A 7,079-nucleotide genomic window follows, 5' to 3' on the forward strand; every position below is an offset into this window, starting at 1 on the left:
CATCTGTCTCTTTCTTTTCATCTCCCTCTATCCCTCTGTCTTTTTTTATTTTCAGAAAACATGCATTTGTTTTATTATTGATTTTCACTCGTAATAAAAATTGCACTCTTTCCCACGATTACACTTCCATCACTTTCTTTAACATTCAGTCCTTTTCCACATCCTATAATACTTCTTTTTCTCATTTTTTTGTAGTTCTTTTTCCAAAAACAAGCCAGAAGTAGTTTTTTTCCATAGTTTTGAGGACCTCTCATTATAAATACACACAAAATGCTAAAGTTTTATATGGGAAAAAGAAAAAAAAAAGAAAAAAAAGACATGACAGGACCTCTAAAGTTGCGTTGAAATTGGTCAACCCTTATTATCTTACTGAGGCGTCCTGCTGCTGTGGACATGCCGGACTCCAGCTGCTACAACTACTACTATCCATCTCATCACTATCAATTCTCTCTCTCTCCAACACGGTCTCAGCAGATGTGTGTCTAACATGAGTCTGGTCCTGCTGGAGGTTTCTGCCTGTTAAAGGAAGTTTGTCCTTGCCACTGTAACTTGCTAAATGCTGCAAAGTGCTCTGCTCATGGTGGATTAAGATGAGATCAGACTGAGTCCTGTCTGTAAGATGGGACTGGATCTGATCCGGTCTTGATGTTGGGTCTTTGTTAATAATAGAACATAGAGTACGGTCTAGACCTGCTCTGTTTGTAAAGAGTCTTGAGATAACATTTGTTGTGATTTAATGCTATATAGATAAAGATTGATTGACATGTTTGATGATAATTTTGCTTTGAAAACTGTCAGTTGTCACCTGCTGCTGCTTTAGGAGAGGCATGGCATAGGCCGGTTATCAATCTTGGTGTCACTCACAATACCACCCTCAAAAATAGTTTGCAGTCCTCTTTAAAGGAGACAAATACTTGAACCAACAGGCAACAAAGCGACTGCAAAGGTAACCAGCTCTTAACCCCTAAAGTTAGAAATAAAGGCCTTAATTTGTGAACATCAGGGGCTGAGAAAGCCGCCCTGATCCCGACACCCTGCGTCAGCTAAAGAGTGTTTAAGAGACACTGAGGTTTCACCTCTTCAAACAGCTTTATTTAGTCCTTTTACTGTTTTTAATTACCCGCTCTGTTTATTGTGAGGAGGAGGAGACCCCAGGAGATCCTCAGAGATAAAGTTAGCAGCCTATCTGCTCAGAGTCTGCGTGCGTCAGTCAGGCTTCTTCTTAACTTTCTGCTGCCATGACAAACACAAACACCTGATGCAGAGCGAGTTTCTGCAGCATCATGTTTACGTCTCAAAGGTGCATCAGGGACAGACGGTCTTAGTCCAGTCTGAAATAAGTGCTGACCGTTTCCCCGTCCAGACCAGGTAACGAAACACTCCCTCCACTCTCAGTAATGTGATTTACTTTTATAACACTGTTACTGCGGCTGCGTCCCGCCCCGCTGCTGCAGCTCATGTTGGTTATATTAAAAGTCTTGTATGCTCCTCACAGCAGCAGCAGGCCCTCCACGGATCAGTTTGGTGTTAAGTCACAGAGCAGGCTCTCTACAAACGCAGCTTCCTGTGTTGATGTGCGTCTGTTGGTGATGAACTCTAACAGACGCGTTCACACTTCTGTCTAAATAAGAAACAAGCTACAATAAGTGTTTTTCAGGCATGGGGTGTTAAATTAACGTCTCTGCTGGTGGCAGAAGGAAGCTGGATGAACGTTTGATTATCACCTGATTTAAAGATGATTATTTGTCAGTGAGAGTAATTTTAAAGTGGATGCATGAATGCACAGTTTAATAAAGACGCACTAATACTTCATTTACAAACAGGTACAGAATATATTCTTTATAATATTCATGTTTTCAGTAACCCAGCGCTGCATGTTTCCTCCACTTCCTGTTGATTCAGCTGAGGACAAAAAGCTGCGTTCAGTTGTGACTGCACTCAGCTCGCCTCAGAGCTCCACTATCATGCAAACAGCTCACATTCTCTGCCTCACAACATTGGACCAGATCCAAGTAGGCCACGCAGCAGTGTCTTATTTGGAATGAGTTACCTACTGATAGCAGTCGGTCCCTGATTCCTACGGAGATAACAAGCAGGAGAGGCGGACTGTTTACTGAGAGAGAGAGAGACAGAGAGAGAGAGAGAGAGAGAGAGAGAGAGAGAAGGAGAGAGAGAGAGAAGCTCTGAAAACATCGAGAGAGATCGATAATACACAATTCATAAACATGAACATGTACGGTCAACCTGCAGCTAGTCTTGACTTCATATGATACACTATTAAGACCACTGAAGAAGACAAGAGTGTCACTATGATCATTTTAAATAAAGCCTGCATGAAATCAGACAAAAATATGCAATGCCATACCAACAAAAAGAGTGATAACTACACAAGTATTAAAGAATATCAGCTTTAACTTGCAGTTTGTATGTCATTTCAAACTGTGTATAATCTGCTGTTCTTAATGTTTAACACAACACCTGTGTTTGTCTCTTCTGGATCCATAATGCATCCAAAAGTTAAATTGCTCTACCTCTAAATGTGCAGAAGAAGGGAAGCTGATAGCTAACTTGAGCTTCAACAGACTGTGATGCAATATGTTGAAAGCATGGCCGTTAAAGCTCAGTGGTCTGACCGCCTGGTAAGATGTACACATGCTGGTATTGCCTATTTGGCCAAGTGGTAAAAGCCTGGTTTATACTTCTGCAATGACCCTACGTCAAAGTGGCCAACTGGGTCGAGAGCGCTACATCCTTGAGCGTCTACATGTCCCTGCAGCTCTGCAAAACTCCACCGAAACTGTCGAGGCCAGTGTGGTCTCTATGACAGTCAGATTGCTCTTTCCGGTTCTGCTACGATTGCTTATTTCACAGCGATTCAGAGCATATTATGTTAATTTAGAGCTGATACATGTTTCTGTTCGTCATACAGTGGTTATTACAAGAAGGAATAAAGTGGAGATGTCTGAGGAGATGAAATTTACAGGCATTCCAGAAGTGTTGTATGTGCATTCTGCTCAGTGGACCAATCACAGCAACGTTTCAACGCTTAGTTACATTATTTTAGAAGGTGCACGTCAGGTGACATGCGTCGGCTTCTGGAACCAAGCGGCAACCTCCGTTCTCAAAATATGAAGCCCCATGCGGAAGTGTTATGAACTGCAGTTCATCGAGAATCCGCTTGAGGCTGGCTGCAGAAACACAGGAAACCACATACACACCCATTCAAAGGAGACGATCTTTACAGCAGAAATAAACATGTTTACAGCCTGGGACAAAAAACAGCAGCGGTTTGAATAGGTAATTTCTCTATCAGCACACACTGTACAGGGGGGGAATTTTTCTCTAACGTGACGGTTCAGAAGATATTCAGATTGCTAGTTTTTGCCCAAATAAGGACATGACTGACTCGATTGACAGGCGGGAACACTGTAGCTGTTGGCGAGGAGGCTCAAAGCCCGCCTCTTTACCTCATACTCTTTTGGTTGTGTTCAGCATTTCCAATATGACTCCCGTTGACGATTGGCTTCCAAACAGCGCTCAGGAACAGATGGGTGACGTCACAGATACTACGTCCATTATTTATGCAGTCTATGGTCAGGCTACATGCCTCGGCTTCTGAATTAGAACAGGGCTACGGTGTCGGAAACAGAAGAATAAACCAGGCTTTAAGTCGCACACCCCATGTGCAGAGGTTATAGTCCTCGTCGCAGCGATCACTGACGACCTTTTCCCTACATGTCTTCCCTGCTCTTCATGACCCACAATTCCTCTCTCTCTTCAGCTGTTTAATCTAATAAATATAACTTTTAAAAAAGACCCAATAAAGTGTTTTATTTCCTGTGATAAATGTCGCTTTTTGCGATATGTTCATTGTGAATCCTCACATCACAATATTGATGAATCTGAATTACTTGCACAGCCTAAATTTGATCTACAACTCCCCATTAGTCATACCAAAATATAAACACACATCAGAAGAACGTTTTGCATATCTTGAAACTGATTTTGTTCTTGTGCATCAGTCAGCCGTACCTGACAGACGCAGTGAACTGAAGAGATGACAGCAGTGTTTATTTAATAGATGTATTGATATAAGAACAAAAGGGGGCTTGTAGGGCATCACTAAGATGACCTACAAGCACAGATTCTTCCGTCGGGTCACTGAGCTGCGCCTGTGCCAAAGAACTGCTTTACTAACAGCTATTAAGACGGCAAACTCGTCGCTGTATCGTTCAAGTGTACATCTTAAAATATACACACCATGCAACAGCGTTTCAGTTTCGATATTTCAGAAATAACCATCACGTTCATGTCAGATGGGTTAAGTATTCTGCACTTCAGATGACTCGTTCATATCAAAACATCTCTGCATCACAAGACTGCAACAACAGGAGGACTACTGTGAACAGGTGAATCCCTAAAGTGGGGGTCGCCACTCAAAGGAGATGCAACGCTGCTTTCACTCGACAAATAGAGGTGTCATTAATAACGTTGATAATAAGCAATCATTGCAGAGTTGTTAGCTGCAGAAACATGACGGCTTTACGGGGACATGATCATTGAGATTCAAGCACACAAGATAAAGTAAGAAAGAAAGTCCACACCAAATCTTAATTTGCACCACTATAATACATTCACACTGAGCTGCATGCATTCGTGTTTATGTTACACAACTGCTTTCTCTCTATTCTTCACTTTATTAGGGGATAGTAATGGATGAACAGCTCTGGTCAGACGCTGCAGCTGCAGATGAGAGCACAACAAACCATGCAGTCTCCCAAAACCTTATGAAACAACCACAGAGCCAGAAGCACTACAGCACACTATGAACACAGAGCATGCATATCTTGATTTAACATTGTACATAAGATATTAAAAGTAGCATCCCTTCCTTCTCTTTGTGATGGATCCATACGTTTTGAGAGACTCAGCTGCACAGCATGAAGGTCTAAATATCAGAATCCTCATCCAAATCAATCATTCAGGTAAACATGATCAATTACCTTATTCTGCACCCATAAGAAGCCATTAATCTCACCAGTGCTTCCACAGTATCTGCACTCACCACAGATCCTCAGCAAAGCAAAACAGAGTCTCAATCTAACAACCGGGGCCAACACCCACGTAATCCAAGCTCCCCATTGGTGGAGCTGTGACGACGCCCCGCCTCCACGTGGTTCTGATTGGCCGCCTTGGCTGTCACTCTCCAGAGCTGCTTCATAATAAACAGCCCGTTTCAATCTAGGTTGAGGCAGAAGATAAACAAGTTGGAGGCCTACATGCCCGTGGCCTAGATATCCATATTTAACATGTATGTAAAGTCAAATCCACGCGCTCCCACAGCGAATGAGACACAGCGCGTGGTTTCAGAACAATCTGTGTCTTTAGTGCGTATTCAGCTGGAAGGAAACACAAAGCACAAAATGTACCAGAGTCGGCTGATAAACAGTGAGTTACAGCAGCTTGGTATGGAGGCAGATCACACTCATGCATCATAACAAAGACATGGTCAGGACAGAGGTGTCGTGGGGAGTAACATGAGTGTGTTTCGGGGTTATTTCACGTGGAAATGTCGAGCTGTGTCGAGTTTTTTCCCCCAGCAGCAGCAGCAGCAGTGGATGTGTTGTGTGTGTGTGTGTTGGGGGGCGTGTACCTACAGAGAGCTCAGGCAGGGGAAAGTCAAGTGTTGGCCATTACACTGATGAGCTCTTAAATATGCATAAATATATAAATGTGTGGAACATTTTCACTTCACGTGGAATAGAAACACACGAGGAGGAGAGTTTTTAAAGTGGCATACAAGGGAATAATCTTATATAAGTGCAGTTTTAACCACCAGGTTTCCAAGTTACACATAAAATCCTACTTCTGATTATTGTAAATTCATATTTACATCAGGATTTAATAAATAAAATAGCATTTTTTACTACTTTTGTGCTCATAGTGACATCTGAGTGAAATTCCTCTCCATCATGGAGGCAACATTTACGCACAGGAACACCTCCAGTAAGACCTCAGTGCGCTACAGTCCTCACTATGAGGCAAAGTAAAGGTCTTAAAGGGTCTAAATAAGGGTTTTTGATGTGGACACAGCAGGTCTTGTTCCCTAGCTCACAGTCAGTATGGCCTCCGTCAGTCCGCCCCCTTCCTCATCCCAGCTGAAGCCCGAACACACAACAACAGCCGACCTCCCGTTAGCTCCAGAGCTAATCCTCCAGCACGGTTAATGTAGCGCTAATGCTCAGCAGAGTTCCCCCAGAGAGGGTGAATAGAAGTCGGACTCACTTTTAGGACGCCCTCGCATACGTGTTGTTGCTTGTCGAACCTCGTGTGTGTTCTCCTGATGGCGAGAACAAGGTTTCCTTTTCAATGGAGTCCACGCCGTGCTGCTTCAGATCTCTCGGGTTTGTTTTGTTTTTCTTCTTCCTGACGGGTTCCTGGAAAGCGCGTGACTGCCCGACCACGTGGTGCGCGGCTGGGCCAATAGGAGAGCAGCAGAGAGACGGTGACAACACTTGCGCAATATTTCATTATTCTCAATATAATGAAATATTACAATATAAAGTAAAGTAAAAGTTTTAAAACACTGTAAACACACAGCTGGTTAAATTGTATATCAAACAATGAAAAATCTCAATTAAAAAAATATATATTTTCACAAGTTTGTTATTTAATATTATTACTATTTAATCTACATTCCATTGTAACATTGTATATATCTAAATTCCATTCTAGCTTTATTTATCTATTTAAATTTTTAATTTTTTAATTTTAATTTAATTTAATTTTCATTTTATTTTATTTTATTTTATTTTATTTCATTTCATTTCATTTCATTTTACTTATTGAAACGTCTTCTTGATTGTACTTATGTCTGGGTTGCTGTAACAACTGAACAAGTCCCCTCTCACCCCTACTAAATTAGTTAACCTCCTCAAGAGTTTCACAGACCTCTGTCATCCACATCTGATCTCTATTTTACTATGCTAGATGAGGTACCATGTTCTGACGAGGCAGGGGGATTGGTTCTCCTGCCCCAATGCCGATCCTTTGTTTAATCTCAGAGTCTAACAATGTAA

At 42.1% G+C, this 7,079-nt stretch overlaps 1 protein-coding gene across 1 annotated transcript in view; it reads right to left on the reverse strand.

Annotated features, from left to right (window-relative positions):
- The window catches only part of crebrf (creb3 regulatory factor), a 44,494-nt gene extending 38,059 nt beyond the window's left edge, over positions 1 to 6,435 (reverse strand). The window contains exon 1 of the mRNA XM_034683794.1: positions 6,286 to 6,435. The gene's annotated coding sequence lies outside the window, so the exon portion shown is untranslated. The remainder of the gene's footprint in view (positions 1 to 6,285) is intronic.
- Between the last annotated feature and the right edge of the window lie 644 nt (positions 6,436 to 7,079).

This window comes from Notolabrus celidotus, chromosome 5, assembly GCF_009762535.1.
Source record: "Notolabrus celidotus isolate fNotCel1 chromosome 5, fNotCel1.pri, whole genome shotgun sequence".
NCBI lineage: Eukaryota > Metazoa > Chordata > Actinopteri > Labriformes > Labridae > Notolabrus > Notolabrus celidotus.